This window comes from Anthonomus grandis, chromosome 11 (genome assembly GCF_022605725.1).
Source record: "Anthonomus grandis grandis chromosome 11, icAntGran1.3, whole genome shotgun sequence".
Classification (NCBI taxonomy): domain Eukaryota; kingdom Metazoa; phylum Arthropoda; class Insecta; order Coleoptera; family Curculionidae; genus Anthonomus; species Anthonomus grandis.
The window spans coordinates 20617921-20635550 of NC_065556.1; the positions used below are offsets into that span (position 1 = coordinate 20617921).

The 17630-nt window shown below is 32.2% G+C and overlaps 1 protein-coding gene and 1 non-coding gene across 2 annotated transcripts in view; one reads left to right on the plus strand and one right to left on the minus strand.

Moving 5' to 3' along the window:
- LOC126742423 (polypyrimidine tract-binding protein 2) overlaps positions 1-17630 on the minus strand; it is a 556294-nt gene that overhangs the window by 458874 nt on the left and 79790 nt on the right. The window lies entirely within an intron of this gene.
- Positions 3188-3260, plus strand: Trnaa-agc (transfer RNA alanine (anticodon AGC)). Its single transcript has one exon. It is a non-coding gene; the product is annotated as a tRNA-Ala (tRNA).

Below are 17630 nucleotides of genomic sequence, written 5' to 3' on the forward strand. Positions count from 1 at the left end.
TAGGTATAAAAATTTTAAAAAAATTTGTACTTCAGGAAAATTGTGAAAACATACTAACATGTTAGAAATTTTGCATTTTTACAAACTTTGCATTTTGGGATTTACCTGGATCCTGGAAAGCTTCAAAAGTTTAAAAAAAATGTCCGCTCGTGTGTGTTCATTTATCTCGCTCTCTGTCAAGTGCCGAGACGAAATATATAGTTATTGACTAATTCCAGGCAATTGATCATGTCAATATTATAATTCTCTGTGATTTATAGAAGGAAATAGAATAACAAAAGGGCTCTATGTTTTCAAGCACAGTTTTTTCTCATAACTGCCTAAAAGAAACATATAATTATAGACTAATTCTAAATTAGTGGAGAATTTTTAAATTTAGTTAGCAGCATAGATTTTTCTATGTATATTCTTGGTGTGTGGTTGCTTCTTCCTTCCATTTGTTATATTGATAGAAAGAATAATCAAATCATAGTGGCGACTTAAGTTAAAGCATCAAACAAAGTTCCAAGACTCCATCTGGAATTTCTACCTCTAAGCAACAAGACAGTGAGGCCATGTCAGCTTCAAAACTTCTCCAGATACCCAAAAAGAATTATCGGTTAAAAAAAGAAAAATGGAAAGGAGTGCAATTCTAATATTCTCACCTCATAAAGAAGCTCTACAGCTGAAACAAGGTGCATTAAAAGAAAAAGCAGCGCGTTTAGAGGTAAAGAAAGTAACAAAAAATTTGGATTGAAGTTTGGAGAGAAGAAACGCCAGACAATCCATAGAGAAAATTCTCCTCCAAAGAATATCCCCCACCCAAAACAGCATTTAAATGAGACAGTCCTCGTCATATGTCAATAGACATACGACGAGGACTAGATTCAATGTCATAACTGCTAGAACTGGGCTCACGAGGAATTTGCAGACAACACTTCTGCAGAATATCAAAAAAGATTTTAATTTTTTTCTGTAGTTTATAGGGACTTATGCGTCCGGAATTACCCTCCACTTTTTTTTTGAGCAATAAAATTAACGTTTATTTACTAACGGCTATAATTCATATTTATGCATGTTTCTAAGTTTAACTATATAGGTTTTTAAATGTTACGTGATCTACAGTTTTCGCAAAAAATTTCCCCTAAATTTCCCTGTTATTTCTTTGACATTTCCATAAAACCCTAGACTTTTCTATAATTATTCTTGGTAGGTGGTAACCTCTCGTTTCCATGTACTGTTGCTGTTTATTTTCTTGTCGATTACGATGTCGGTTTCCTCTATTTTTTTTACAAACGCATGACATAGATGATATTTGATATGACTGCCGTTAATTAACCTGCTCTTGCAAATCTACGTAAACGTCTGTATCTCATAATATTTTTATTGAATCATTACTCAAAGCCCATTAATAGTAATTATATGAATTTTAGTGAGTTTTACGGAATAAGAATACAAAACTACACAGGGGGGCTTACGATTATCCTTCACAGAAATCCATTGAATTTTAAAGATTGTTAATAATACTATAGTTTAAAATTCTACAAAAAATTCAATATCTCTTGCAGTGCGATTTAGGCAATTAAAGCCGTGATGTGCAACTTTTGAAATATTTATAAAAAGTTCGAATTTAGCCCGAAAAAAGACTTAATCTGGAAAACCAGAAGAAACACGATCTTCTGAATGTTCTCATTGTGGATAATTAAATGTGTATAACAAGCATGGCAATTCTTCATTTACCCGACTGAAAAAATACAGTTTTAACACTTTTTCAAAAAAAATCAATTAAAACCTCTCATATTGCCTGCTAATTCGAATTGAAAGGGCAACAATAAAATAAACCTCCCTCTGTGATGGTAACTGGATCGAGCCGAATGTTCATTTTTCCCATTGACGTTCAAAACGAGTGTAAGTATTTAATTAAAATCATTAAAAAGTTACTTTCGCATATAACAGATTAAATATCGCAATCCGGGTTCGGTCCATTTGGCTTTTGAAACGAAAAAAAAAATTATTTTAAAATGCATATTGTTCGAATAAACAACGCGCAGTCCGTGTGCCCTAATGTAAGGGTTCAATTTTCACAGTTTTACAATAGGCCGGATTTTATATGCTCAATGTGTTTTTGTTTTAATATAAAAATTTAATTTTTTTTAAAGCTTTGTTAAATGCAAAAGGCGCATAATTAAAATTTACGATAAATAAGGAATATTTGTGGTAAATGACGTCAAATACGTTAAAAAGAACGGTCACATTTATTGTTACTGTTAATTTTTTATATGTCGCGCTTATCAGCGCAGGTACAATGACTGAAAAAAGTTCTTATTATATGTGTATAACATTGTTTAATAAATTGCCAAACAAAATTAAAATCATTAGCAGTTTTAGATTTTTGAAGATAGAACTCAAAACACTTCTGTTAGTATTCCAAGACTCTCTGAATCATAATTTTTAGGATGCTTATGGAGTTTATTGTTTTCTATTGTAACGTCATTTTACTTTATATAAATATGATTATTGTAATCTGTTATGTAATCTAAAATAAATAAAGTTTATTATTATTGAAAATATTAGCTTCTAAAAGGAGCAAGCATTATAAAATGTTCTACGAATGTTTCAGTATTTAGTACCTGCCATGCTAGTCTATTTTAAGTAAATTCTGTATAAAACAAATTAATTTTTTTATTACATAACACACTAAAAAATAAACTTTAACATAATAAGTTCTATTTATAAAAACTCTTGTTAAGAATATTCTTATTATTTAATTCTCAGATAATTTTTCCTATCATCAAGAAATAAAATGCCTTTGTAACTTTGCTTAACAATGATCGCTTAAAATAATAAAATGTGCATCAGTATGCTGCACATTAGGCACCATTTTAGGAAAACACAAGTTACATCCTATAAATACATGTTATTGTACCGCGGTTAAATCAATTTCCACGTGTATATCTAGATAATATAATGTTCAAAATTAATTTCTATTGCAGGTGGCCCTGTGTTTTGATTTAATTAAGGTATTGCCCCGGGTTCGCCTACGTTCACACCAAACCTACCCTTTATCTCATCCCTTGTAAAATTATATATTACCGTTGTATACACATATATAGGTATAGTTAGTTTTTCATGCAAATACAGTTTAAATTGACAAAAAAGTAAAGAATGATGACGTTAATAACACTGATATTGATTTTTTCTCCTCACAGGGGGCGTAGCTCAGATGGTAGAGCGCTCGCTTAGCATGCGAGAGGTACCGGGATCGATACCCGGCGCCTCCAATTTTTTTTTAATTTTATTTAAATTAATAAGAAAAGAGAAACAATTTATAGTGAGAGGTGAGTTCTTCCAATAAAATGAACATATGTTATGTGTAATGCAAAGAATGGTATATTGAAAAAAATGCATAATATAAAAAGATTTATGTGATTAATAGGGATTTAAATGTTAATAATTCGCAATTATACGGACTCAACATGCACTAAAGGAAGATAATCGCAAACTAAAGCGTTGAATATATAAGATAACGTATTATACGATAACACAAACATCACGTATAATACGTTAAGATTATGTCTCTTTCCTGTATGCTGTGTTCGCGTTTGTTTCTGTTTGGCTGTAGCTTAACATGCACTGTTTTCTGTTAGGATCAGACAATGCTCTTGTGTAACATGTAGAGGTATTAGAGGTGCCAGACACAATTTCCAGAAAATCCAGAGATTAGTGTAGATATGAAAAAAAGTGCGAATTTTTATACTTGGATCATCTTATGGTTTCAGTTCATGGTTAAATGAAACAATGATGAAGGGATAAGTTAGAAATGAGTTTTTGATTTTTATATATTTATCTCAGTCTGAAGTATCATTTAGAAGGGTGATAAAATTATATTTTCTCTATGTAATCCGATCAACTATATCAGAAAAGCATAATTTTCAGGCGATCTAGAGAGTAATTTGAAAATTTGACGATAATATCGAATAAAGATTGATTTTTATTCTTATATCTTTTTGGCTGTTTTTTAATTTTTTTGCGGTGACCCACGGGTGGGCACGTGGTCCCAGAATGCTATTTTACATTTTGGGACCGAATGCCCACCCGTGGACACTAGCTTTAATGTGTTTTTTTGTTTCAGAGTTAAGCAAATATGGCTAAGAAATATCTATCGGATCAGGAGTTGGCAAAGGAGCTGGAGAATCTGTCCGACGACGAGTCAAGAGATATAATAGAAGACGAAATTTCCGGATTTTCAGATGATTCGCTCGTAGATAAAGATTTTATTCCTGTTGAAAGTGATCTATCATCCGATAACGATTCATCATGTAATAATTCAGATAATTCTGCCATATTATTATCCGAAGACGAAGATCTAGACGATAACGTACCTCTAGCGACTTTAACTACTAAGCAAAAATGGGATCACGTTCAAGGAGACCGACTGTCTTTCAGTGAAAGCCCGAATGTTGGTGTTGTTCCAGCTGGTAGTGCAGACTTTGCAGCAAAAGAACCAACTGAATTCTTTAACTATTTTATCGACGATGAGATGATTAATCTATTTGTGACTGAAACCAATAGGTTTGCTTCACAGCGAATTGCTGCGGCAATAGCAGATGCAAACCGGAAGGCCAAGGTGCCGAAATGGGTGGATACCAAGCCCGTGGAAATGCGAAAATTTGTTGGCATTATATTATGGATGGGCCTTCTTCCAATGCCTCAGTTACAGGATTATTGGTCAACCAAATCGTTGTGCCAAAATCGCATAACCACAATTATGAGTAGAAACAGATTTGAAGGTATTTTTGGGTATGTTCTATGTAAGTGATAATGAGAAGGACAGACTCTCTGATGACCGACTTTACAAAATATCCGAATTTCGTGACATGTTGCAAAAGAAATTTAAGTCCTCCTACATGCCCGAAAAAGACATTTCATATCGACGAAAGTAACGTCCCGAGGACGCATTTATTTCAGAAGATAAAGTATAACCCAATAAGCGACACCGCTACGGTATAAAACTTTTCAAGTTGTGTGTATCTGGAGGATACACCTGGGATTTCAAAGCATATACCGGCAGAGAAAAATCAAGTGAATTGGACAGTGGCCGCACACTTTACACTGACAACTGGTACACGAGCGTATCATTAGCCAAAAGACTGATTGAGCGAAAAACGCATTTAGTTGGTACAATTAGAGCAAACCGCAAAGGTAATCCTCAGGAAGTAATAAAGGAAAAGTTGAATCGAGGTGGAGTTGTAGCTCGGCAAGATAATGACAAAACTGTAGTCCTGAAGTGGAAGGATAAGAGAGACGTCATCATGCTAAGCACCAAACACGATGATTCTATCGTTACTTTAGCAAAGAAAGGAAAGGAAGTTATTAAACCGAAAGTAATTGTTGACTATAATCAGGGCAAGGCCTTTATCGACTTGTCGGATCAAATGTCAGCATAAACGCCAAGCGTTTCATCTCATTACTGCTACAACAATAGTAAACGCGTTACATCTTTACAATAAAATAAACAAAAAAAAAATCAGCATAACCACTTTCAAAGAAGAGGTGGTTTCAGGTCTCATTGAAAACGACGAAAAACTTAATACTGTTTCTCGTCCTTCCACGTCAAGAACGCAACGCTGCATGTTGAAGGAAGTGGAAGGCCAAAAACGAATTACTCGAAAGAGATGCATTAAATGCTACAGCACCATGTCAATGGCTCACAATGCTGCGTACGCCCGAAAAAATGCGAAAAAGGTCAATACAATTTGTGTACCGTGTAATATTCCCCTTTGTATTACTTGCTTCCAAAAACATTTGGCTTAAAACTTGAGTGTCAGCAGTTTCTTTGTGGCAGTGTGTATTTCGTCAAACGTTAAGTCGTGCTGAATAAGCGATGCGATGTGCCCACCGGTGGGCATTTCGAGTTTGTTTCCTGGGACCACATGCCCACTGGTGGGCACGCAGAGCTCAATGTGTTAAACCACCCGAGAGACGTTCCTTAAAATATGGAGTGCTGCAATTTATTAATTAAAATATAACTTACATAGTCGAAAGCTTTAGAGAAATTTCAGAAAAGTGTTTCTCTACTAAAAATGAGAAAACTAAGATCGTTGGTGCATTTGTTTCTGAAGAAAACTGATCAAACTTATTTGAATACTAATAAATTGATTGTTTTCGAACATAATCGGATAAACTACATAAGAAAACGAATGCAAATTAAAAAGGGAAAGATGAACCAGGATTAAATTTTCAAAAACTTCATGGGTATTGACAAAATATTCCAAGGATATCTTCTGTCTGGATTTTCTTTGGAAAGAAGCTTCTCGTTGGGCAGAAAAAAAAATAAAATAAATAATAAACCATAATAATAAGGAAACTAAAAGAGAAACTGAAGAAGTGAGAAAATATTTAAAAATAACAACATTGGAGTAAAATGCAAATAAATCCGTTAATAAGCTTCGTAAACCATCGCTTTGTATTACCTCTGGATGGCTTAAAGTCATGTAAGTAATTAATTTTACATCAGTATCTGAGTTCCTGTGATTTTTAGTTTTTATTTAAAAAAAATCAACTTGGGATAGTTATAAGGCATTTCTTTAGAACTCATATATCCTCTTATAAGCATTTTTTAGAAGTAAAAATTAGAATGTTTTGACTAACTATTAAAAAAATATATTTGTATCAGGTAGTTAAACTGTTTTGGTTGTCAATTGCATGGAATAAATCGAAATATTTTTTATTTTTTTTAAGTTCGTTTTATTAGTACATAAAAGGTTTATTTCTAAACAGATATAAATCAGCTTTACTATATTTTCTTGCCATCAGTAGGATTCGATATATCTGTATTCCTCTTTTAATTATTCATCATATTTATTACGTTGATCTTTTTTTTGCTACAGAATTCAACTTTGTCCATTACATATTGGTGATCACCAGTGTTAATTTCCTATCTCTTACTATTTAATTTCTACTCCTATGTTAATTTTAACCATGTCTTCATTTAAATCATTGTGTGCTACTATTTCATCACAAGCAATTAAAGAATATATTTTCTATAGCATCTATTCCTTTACATTCACTACATTCTAATAATTCATTCATATATCAGGGATCAATTTTCTATTTCTAAGTTATACTTTTTCCATCATATATTTAGGCTTTTTACTCAGTTTTCTATATTTAAGCGACAAAAATATAGGAAAATAAATAAGACTTCTTAAAATTATGTTATTTTCAGAATAAACTAAGAAATCTAGGCATGTTTAAGCACCACTGGTAAAAACCTAGAAAAATCCTTCATATAAAAAAATAGCTCTTAAGCTTTAGGTATCCTAGGTAAGTGGTAAATTAAAAAAAAAACGTTAATCAGACGAACTCACTTACATTAATGGATAAAAAATATATTAAATTCTCGGTTCAAATTATCCACTTTTTTAAACATCTATTTTACTAAGATAAGTTAGTTATACTCAAATATAACAAATAAACGCGTTTTTCAATTACGCATTTAACATAAATTTCAGGCGAGTGAGAGTCATCGTCAAACAGAAACTGAAAAACCTTGAACATAGCTTCAGTAAAATTTGAAATAATTGTAATAAATTGGCGAATGCGTCGGGTACATTTCAAATCTTTTTTCGCCTTTAAGAGATCAATGAGTGCGAATCTAAGGAATTAATTATTTGTTGAAGAACGGTAGGAAAATAAATGCAAAATCTAAATTACATTCCAATTTTTCTTTAGTATTGAATATAGTGAAACTGAATCATTTCAGTTTGAAGTTTAAGTTTTTCTCAAATCTTTTACAAATTTCACTCGAATTGATGTTGCCAAATTCATTACGCAAAGGAAATTCTTCTAAAATTTTCTCATAGGCCAGTCACCTTTTAATTAATTTAAAATCAATGTTGTTAAGGATGACGTTAAACGTATTCACCCCTAGAACATTAAAAGGCCTTTAGAACTTCCCCATATCGTGATTCGTCAGAATGGAACTTTCTTTTTCTTCTTCTGGAAGCAGATATATATTTCACACAACATTTCAATGGTATTAATTTATATTAGTATTTCCTTAGAGTATTAGTAACAAGAGCATATTTGAAGCATACTGTACCTCTTTAATTATACTTACGAATGAAAAATTACATTGACGATGTCTATTTTAGAACAAAACGTTGAATATAAAATTAAACGATACAACAGGTTCTCGGTACATCCCATTACCAATTAGCCCAACCGTCCTCACAACTTACGATCTCTTGACTGAGATCATATAAACAATCAGACACATAACATTCGCAGTGATGTATGTGCCTAGCTACTCTACGATACGGATGTCGGCCTGGATCCACCCCGATTCCTGGCAATAATAATTATATCCTATTACGTCCTATTACTGGCATTGTGCGACCGTTGTTACATCCTGTATTATCCCTCATTGTGTCTGGTCACGAAGATGGTAAATAGCCCAAGCCGCCACATATTATTGTCCTGTAGCCCGACATTCGGTTTGGATCTTGTTTGGTCGGGAAACAATTGATTTAAGGATGAGTTCTCCGTAATAATTTAAGTTAGACGTTAGTAATTGGCAGGGAAATCGTTGTTGGAACAGAATTTTTTTTGTGGTTAAGGTGCTTAAGGAAACCTTCAAATTTTATACTTCTGTGTGGGATTTCTAGGATATATAAATGAAAATTCAGCTTCTTCAACTATTTTTTTATATCATCGATAAGTTTTTAAATTACTATCTGGATTCTCTGAAAATTATGTTTTTCTAGCATAGTTTATCAGATTATATAGAAAAAACGTAATTTTATTATTCTCGTTTACGATACTTCTGACTGAGGTAAGGATATAAGTATGAGATTTGAGATTTTTTTTACATCATCATTTAGGTTTTAAATTGTATACCTTTTTTAATCTCATTTCTAACATTCAATTTTAATTTTGGTTGCATAGGAATTTAACACGGATTACAAGCATTGATATTGAATTTATTTTAAACTTTCCTAATCAGATCTCGCTGTGTGATAAAAACATCATTAGCAACATTAACAAGAAATAAAATGTTTTAATTGTTGAATTTCGAAACTATTAGTTAACCTAATTTCCATAATACTAAGGTCATCCAACCTACTTAAAAATGTACTTAAATCATCAACATGTATAAGAATGAAGCTAGTTTTTGAAAAATATAAACAAAAATCTTTATTTAAAGGTTTGAATCCAAAATTAATTAAGGTTTATTTAAATTAATTATTCGAACATTTAGGACTTTTCCTTGGACCATACAAATTCTTGAGAAGTCTGCAAACTAAATTTTGATTTATATTTTTCAGCCCAATGCTGTTTTAACATCTAATTAAATAACATTCTATTCATATTTAATGTATAAATGTAGTAATGCTCATAAGGTTATCATCCTTGCTACTGTAGCTAGAGATAATGAATAAAAAATACAAAAATAGTTTTTCTGGTTATTCAAAGCCTTAGATTATCTGCCTTATGCATTTTAAAATCAATACTATAATTCCCAATAATTAGTATTAATGACTCATTATTTACAATGCTTTTTTGACTCAATAATTCAACTTCTGATGAATTAGGGATCTGTAAAGAGACAAGCAAGTATTTTCTATTATTATGTATAATTTCCGTTGCAACAATCTCGTAATTTTTTTGCCTAATTACTTATGTAGAACCCTATCTCTACATATCATCCCTAATATAACAGAATGCCCCCTAAGTGTACGGTCAATATCTACTCTATTTTATATTCAGGAATGCTGATGTCCAGATCCAGAATAGCTCCTCTTAAGCAAGTCTCAGACAAGACAACAATACAACTTTATTTTTTTAATGGTTAATTCAGATATTTCATCAAAATGTGCAGTTAAATCAGCAAAAACAGGATTTAATTTACTAATATTTCATTTCTTTACCACACTGGGATATTGTAGAAACTTATTTTTTAAAAATGTGGACCTTTATATTAATTACCCAATATCGTTCTAATATTTCAATTTAGTACTTCCCCTGGTGACTGATTGTTACGTTCATTAACTATAGTATGGTGCACATGAATAAGATTTGATCTATAGACTATTTCTAAATGTATTTTTTATATTACAAAACATTTTCTTTCAATATAAAATCATAAACTTTTTCTTCTAAATCGTTAAATGAATCGAAGTAAATATTATATTTGCGTCTATACAATGTTTTATCTTAATAATAGTTTCTCAAAAAATATGGAAATTGTGACATAATCCTTCAAAGTAAACGGTTAACAATTAAAGAAATAGTTACTTGACTTGTTTTTATAGGTTAACGATAACTTTATTTTGTAAGGTATCTTAAAGGCTTTTAATTTTAATGTTACTATCCTTAAGATCTTTTTCTAAAGTGTTAATAACTATCATTAGGTTCTCAAATGTAGATTTGAACTTTTTAATTTCATGTTTATATTAAATAAGGATTTCAGTTTGTACCCCAAGTTTCCTTATTGCTTGTTAATTTTTTTGTCTTAAGTCTTAAAACTATTAGCTATTTATAAAAATATTTCTTCCTCCATATTTTTTTGTCTTTTGTGCGCTACTTCATCTTTTCTTTCTTCTTGGGTTATTAGATATTCTGCGAATACTTCATACTGGAGTCCAATGTCTTTCTTTTATTTCTCGTTCTCTTCATTTTTTGCCATTGGTAATGGCTGCTATTTCTTGTACTCGTAACTTAAACTGAACTTTGTTTTCATCCTGATTTTCTTCCATGAAAGTTATTAGTTCCTTCATTTTTTTATTTTTTGTATTAATTTTTAAAGATTTTTTTAAATTAAAATCCTTTTTAACACTAGCCTTATAGTCTAAGCCAGCGTTACTCAAAGTGTGCGGAGCCCCGGTGCTTTGCGAAACCTCCGGTAGGGCTCCGCCAGCAGTGATAATAAAGAATGCATGTATTAAAGTGTACCCTATAAGAATAAAGTTACCTAAGATAAAAATAAACAACCAAAATGAAACCAGTGACACCTACTTATAGGCAATACGAACATTTAATATATGTATTATTAAGTATCTATTACATCGAAATGTTACAGCGTTACTCGTACGCCACCATTCGCCTCCGGACTATAAGCAATCGAATGACCTCGGTTCGTTGCGCTGTTTCTCGTGCTCGTGCGTCGACGCGTACTTCGGAGAAAATCGTCTGGCTCTCCGAAGTTTCTGAGGAATTCGAGATGATTTGATGGTTGCTGGTATAATATAAAGGAGGATTGTTTCGCGCGGACAATTTATTAATCAAACAACGTACCGAAAATTTAATAACACCGCGCTCAGTATTTTATGTTCGCTTGTCTTGTTGTTCGTAGTGGTTGTAAAATCTTCTATTTTGTGCGTCAAGAGATACTGATTTGTCATAAAATTGACCAAAATGTGGTTCGCTTGGATGATGCGTCAAATTCAAATCAAGGTGATATGATGGCGTCAAGTTCTAGTTTTATGGTTTCAAGTTCAAGTAGTAAAACATCTAATGACACACTGAAGGTGAAAAAACAAAAGTATGACGAATCCTACACTAATCTCGGATTTGTTGATTTCAACGGCTTATCTCTTTGTATGTTGTTCAGCAAACTCCTTCCTACTAGTTCGATGGTACCTGCTAAGATGCGTTGACATTTAGAAACTTCAAAAACAAAAGCAAATAATTTTTTCTACGTAAAAAAGAACAATTTTTAAGAAGCCAAAAAACTATGACGTATGCGATTCAGACTGTGAATGGAAAGGCCACGGAGGCATCGTATATGATTAGTTACCGCATTGCCCAAGCAGGAGAAGCGCACACTATCGCTGAAAAGTTAATAAAACCATGTGTGGTAGACATAATAAAATGTATGCTTGAGGAAAAATTTGTAAAGCATCTTTCTACAGTGCCGCTTTCGAATGATACAGTTACGCGCCGAATTGGGGATATCGCAGCAAACATAAAACAAGAACTGGTTTCACGGCTTCAAAATAACAAATTCGTCTTGCAAATGGATGAGTCGACTGATGTTGCTGGACTGGCCATCTTGCTAGTAATTGTGCGATATCCATATAAACATTCCCTCGAAAAAGACTTGCTTGTGTGCTCATCGCTGCCTACTAACTCAACCGGAGAAGAAATTTTTAACACGATTAACATATTTTTTGAAGAAAACCAACTCGATATTTGTACCGATTGAGCCAAAGCAATGACAGGTAGAACAGCAGGAGCAATATCGCGAATAAAAATAAAAGCGCCAAATTGTAGTTCCAGCCACTGCATCCTGCATAGACAATCACTTGCGGTTAAGAAAATGCCACCAAATCTAAAATTGGTTCTTGGTGAGTCAGTAAAAATAATTAATTTTGTCAAGTCACGTCCACTACAATCCCGATTGTTTTCAATATTATCTGAAGATTCTGGTAGCGATCATAAAACACTATTGCTCCATACTGAACTGAGATAGTTGTCTCAGGGTAAAACTTTGACAAGGCTTTTTAAACTAAGAACAGAATTAGAAGCTTTTCTTACAGATGTTCCTTTTAATTTAAAGGACCGTTTGTCCGATAAAAGCTGGCTATTTAGACTAGCATTTTTAGCAGACATGTTTGGAAAACTTAACGAATTAAACCTGTCACTACAAGGAAAACAGACAACAGTTTTCAATGCTAACAACAAAATAACTGTCTTTAAAAGAAAATTAGATTTTTGGATTTTTTGTTATGGTAAGAGAGAAATCGAAAGCTTTTTATTGCTAAGTAAGTTCGTTAGTCACCATAGTCTTAGTGATACAGAAATATTTCAAAATGAAATATTTGTTGAATTGGTGCAATATCTCAATGATCTGCAAGGGACTTTTGAATCTTACTTTCCTGAAGAACAGAATACAAAACTAAAAACTCATGGATTCAAAACCCTTATTATATGCCTCGCATTAAATGAACTTAGTGTTATCATTTGCTTACTAACTCACTACTTACTGTATCTATCTTTTTTTGTATGATTATTATTAAACAATTCACATATAACTGCTTTTGCTTTTAGTTCCGTTAAAATTTTAGTTTTTTAAAAGGGTTCCGTCACGAAAAAAGTTTTAGTAACTGGTCTAAGCAATAAAACAGGAGGCGTGTTTTAAATTAAACAAGTGTTTGCGCTTCAGATATCCATATACGTTATGTTTTAATACACACGTTATGGTTTATTCAATTGAAAAATATTCAAAAAATCGTACTAACTTTTTCTCTACTTCTCAAATATATATCTGAATCTCAGTCTAAAGTCATAATCATCATTAACAAATCGTCCATCGTTAGATATCCGCGTCCCCTATTAGTGTTCACCTCATCCCACTATTTCCAGTTAGTCTCTTGACATGTCTCTGTCGGATGAACTGTGATCTCATGATAGATGGTGAAAACATTTCGAATTTAAAAGAACATACAAGGTTAAAGAGAAACTTGTACAAAAGTAAGGCGCTCTTAAGTGTTACTGTAATCTTATCACATTGTAATTATTCTAATTTTGTTTATGGATCATGTCTTGATGTTTCCAGTAGGTACAAACTGCAAAAAATACAAAATTCTTGCATTCGCTTTGTTTATGGGTTAAGAAGACGGGATCACGTAACTTGCAAGCTGAAAAAATTATACTGGCTCAATGTGCAAAATAGAGAAAAACTTCATTATTGTTGTTTCTTGCTTAAACTTTTAAAAAACAATTATCCAGCCTATTTAGGTAATAAACTTAAAACAGGAATATCTAGACATAACCGAACAACACGCACAGTTTTAAAATTTGATATACGCCATCACAGCACTGCAATTTTTCAAAGGTCATTTTCTTTCTGTGCATCAAAGCTAATAAATGCATATATAATTAGTGACTATGTTAACAAGTCTTTTTAAACCTTCAAAAACAGACTAAAAACAATATGGTTGAAAGTCAATAATAAAATAGACAGCATTCAAATTAGGAACAATTTTAATGTTAATTTTATTTCATCAATTTATTTGTTTTTGGATAGTTCTTCTCCTTTTGTTTTATTTATATTGCTGTTATTATAGAATATCAAGTATTTGTATTGTTAAGTCAAGTCGGTCATGCGCTACATGAGTTTTTTTTCTTTTTTTTTTAGTCTAAATTTTTGTTTGTTTTTTTTTGTATATTAAGTTAGTTACATATTTTTCTAGATGTTTAATTTGCTTTTTTGATAGTATTTTGTTGAATTTATTTATTTTATTTACATCATCTGTTCATCAGGTCTGTAGTCATCCACTCTTTCAATTACTAGTTCACGGTTTCGATTCTATTACTCTACATGACCAACGAGAGTCCTCCATCACAATTTACTTACGTACATTTTCATTTTTTTGCTTACTAATAACCCAATTCATTATTCTCTGTTAGGAATAATTCTATGAAAAATTATTTATAGAATTATAATAATTTAACGCACGCCTATGTTGAATCGGCCCTCAAGTCACTCTGAATGGTTCCGGAACGTTAGTTGCTATAGCGGTGGGCGGGTCTAAATTGACCAGGAGCGTGCCAGTTTATAATTAATAATATTTTTTGGATTAGTATATGTGTAGTGCTAAACCTTAAATTTTTTTAATGAGACTGATGTGGTTATTATCATACTTATCTGAGGACGTCAAGAGTAGTTCAGGATAAAATTTTTTAAAACATCCTAAACCTACTAAGTACTTTAGTACTATCCTAACGTCTATGGGTTCCAAGACATGCGTCATATAGATCTACGCCGAATTTCTTCGTTGTTTATTTGGTCTGGGAAAGTTACACCTATCTATTTGTTACTCACCCAAGTCTCTGCGTCGTATGATAAACTAGGTGTAACATACTTATCCAAGACTTCTGCTTTAAGAGTGTTTGGGAAATCTAAATAAAATACATCTTTAAGCCTACCTAGAATATTCTTTGAACTCCAATTTAGCTCTGTTATTATTTCCTGCAGATCCTGTTTATCGAAAACAACGATATTATCCCCGAAAGAAAGGAGGCTCAAGTATTCTCCAGTTACTTGCATTACTACTGTTTTAGATCTCAATAATTTTTCCTAAACATATCCTTTAACCCAAGTGTAAATAATGTTGGTGAGATGAATTCGTCCTGTCTGACTCCTCTGCCGAATTTAAACTTATTTGTTTACAGTCCTTTAATGTAACTCAAAAAGTTGCTTCTTCATATAGGCATATTTTTAATTAAAATTGTGTATAGGTTGTTCTTATAACGTTCAGACAATTCAAAGTGCTAAATCCTTTCCTAAAATCAGCTTGCTCCTTGGGCGATAGCTGTCGGGTTTTTTGGTTAGTATTTCTGTTATTATTTTTATAAACACTTTATATATAACTGATAGCAGATTAATTGGTCTGTAATTACTGAGTCTTATTTTCTCGTCGTTTTGAAAAGGAACACTACTAATGCACATACGTGTGTTTTTTAAGTCGGCCTCCTCTACTTTAAAGAAAAATTAGATAATTTATTATTTTTGGTTTATCTCATATGTTCTTCATTTCTGGTCCAGCACTACCATTCAATCTTGATTGCCTCAATCAGCGTCTATTTACTTTAATCTTCAACCTTAAGTTCTATTAAGCTTTACAGTGAAGTTTTAATCATTTCTATATTTCAGTCATTGTGCTTGTATTCCATTATGAGCAACTGGAGAACACATTATGTTGTTCAGCCTCTATTCCATCATAGTTTTGTTTGTATAATGTAATAAAATGTGTACTGATTTTCATCTTCCTTTTAAAAAGTAATTTTAGTGATGATGTTCGTTATTTTTGTAAAATTTACAACATATCATGAACTGATTGAATCAAGTTTTAGTTACGTAAAACTTTCTTCGCAAAAATATTTCTCAAAAAAATCGTCTAGGAACAAAATCCATAGGCATCATATTTCACGGTTATAATGTTTTCGCATCATGTAAGATATCGTAAAAATTCGCGAAGGGCCTTGAAAGTCCTTATCCGAAAAAGGTATAGTGAGTAGTTTATTGGGCCCTATTCAAGCCGGTGAATAGAAGTCCGTTTTTCAAAGCCCCTCCGAGCAACCTCGGTGGTAATTTAATCCCTGCAAGGATTCAATGGTGCAGGATATATCTTAGGAGTGATTGATTTCGTACATATCATGGCAGGCTCGTATATTTCTCCTTTTCGCGCGCGAGGTTCGTGGGGAGTCATATTGTCGAAAATAAATCGTTTTCGCTTCGAGATGATATGTTGGAAAGAGGCGGCTGTATTCATATTTTCTATTCAATAAAGTGACAGAAAAATAAACCGGCGCTTGTATAAATGATTTCCCTTTTAATAATACATGATTTTTTATAAAGAAAAAAATCATCTTATTAAACGTCTAATTTTAAGAGAGTTAATTATTAAAGGATTTGCTGAATTATAAAATCAGGATTAGATGGAAAAGGTGCCTCAGAGTGCACAAGTACTTTAATTTTATTTTTGTAAGTAGAAGTCTATTCTTGAAGTGGAGTGGCTATAATATAGCGGGTTAGGAAGGGCGGGAAGACTTTTTTCCACAAATGATTAAAAAAAAAGATCATAGCTATTAAATGTTAGAGTCTAATGATGATGACTTTTAAACCTGTTCATACCAAATTGCCTACTTTTTCACAATAGGTAAAACAATTCTTGGAAATGTATTGTCAGAATTGGCATATATGGCAATAATGAATCGGTTTGATGATTAACAACGTGCGTTTTATGTTCGTAGTTTATATGAATTAAATTCTTCATTCATTGCTGTCCGGTTTCATGCTCGTTATGCTCTTTACAACGTCAATAAGGACCTAGTACCAATCTTATGAAATCTTGGATAAATCAATTTTAAGAAACTGGTTTGACTAAAAATATTCACCCTCCTGGACTCTACTACGAAATGTGTGCACTAATCAAAATTTTGATCGTGTTCGTGATGCAAAAAACATACTACGGTTCTCCAGTTACATATATATCTAGTAATTTTCGCAATTTAAAGAAAAACTTGAATCTACATGTTTTTTAAAATGTAGATGCAAGAATTAAAGGAAAAAAATTATTCTATACCATTAAAGGTTTCCAATCAAATGTTGGAAGGATTTGATAACTTTAACAGAATTTTTTTCTCGGAGGTATATTATCATTTGCATAGATAGGTCAATAAGCCAAATAGCTGTTATTAGTCGGAAGAAGTCCCCGATAAAAACATCAATTTCCATTACATAACCCTAAAATTACTGGCCAACAATTTCTTCCAGATGCATAATAGGCCCATACTTTTTTGAATATAACAATGGACAAACAGTAACGGTCAATTCTGCAAATATATCACAATGATCGATGATTTTTTGACTCTGGAATTTTGATGACTTTAATGAGCAGTGATGGTTTCAGCAAGATGGGACTACTCGCTATATATCAAATACCGCAATTGAATCTGTAAGAGCACTGTTCCCAAATAAACTGGTATCAAAATATTAAAAAGAGGCGATATTAACTGGCCCTCAAGAAGTCCCGACTTTGCTCCAAACGATTTTTTTTGTGGGCCTATCTGAAAAATCAAGTATATAACAATGCTCCAACAAAGTTAATGCTCCTGAATAATGCACAAGTGTAATAGAAAAA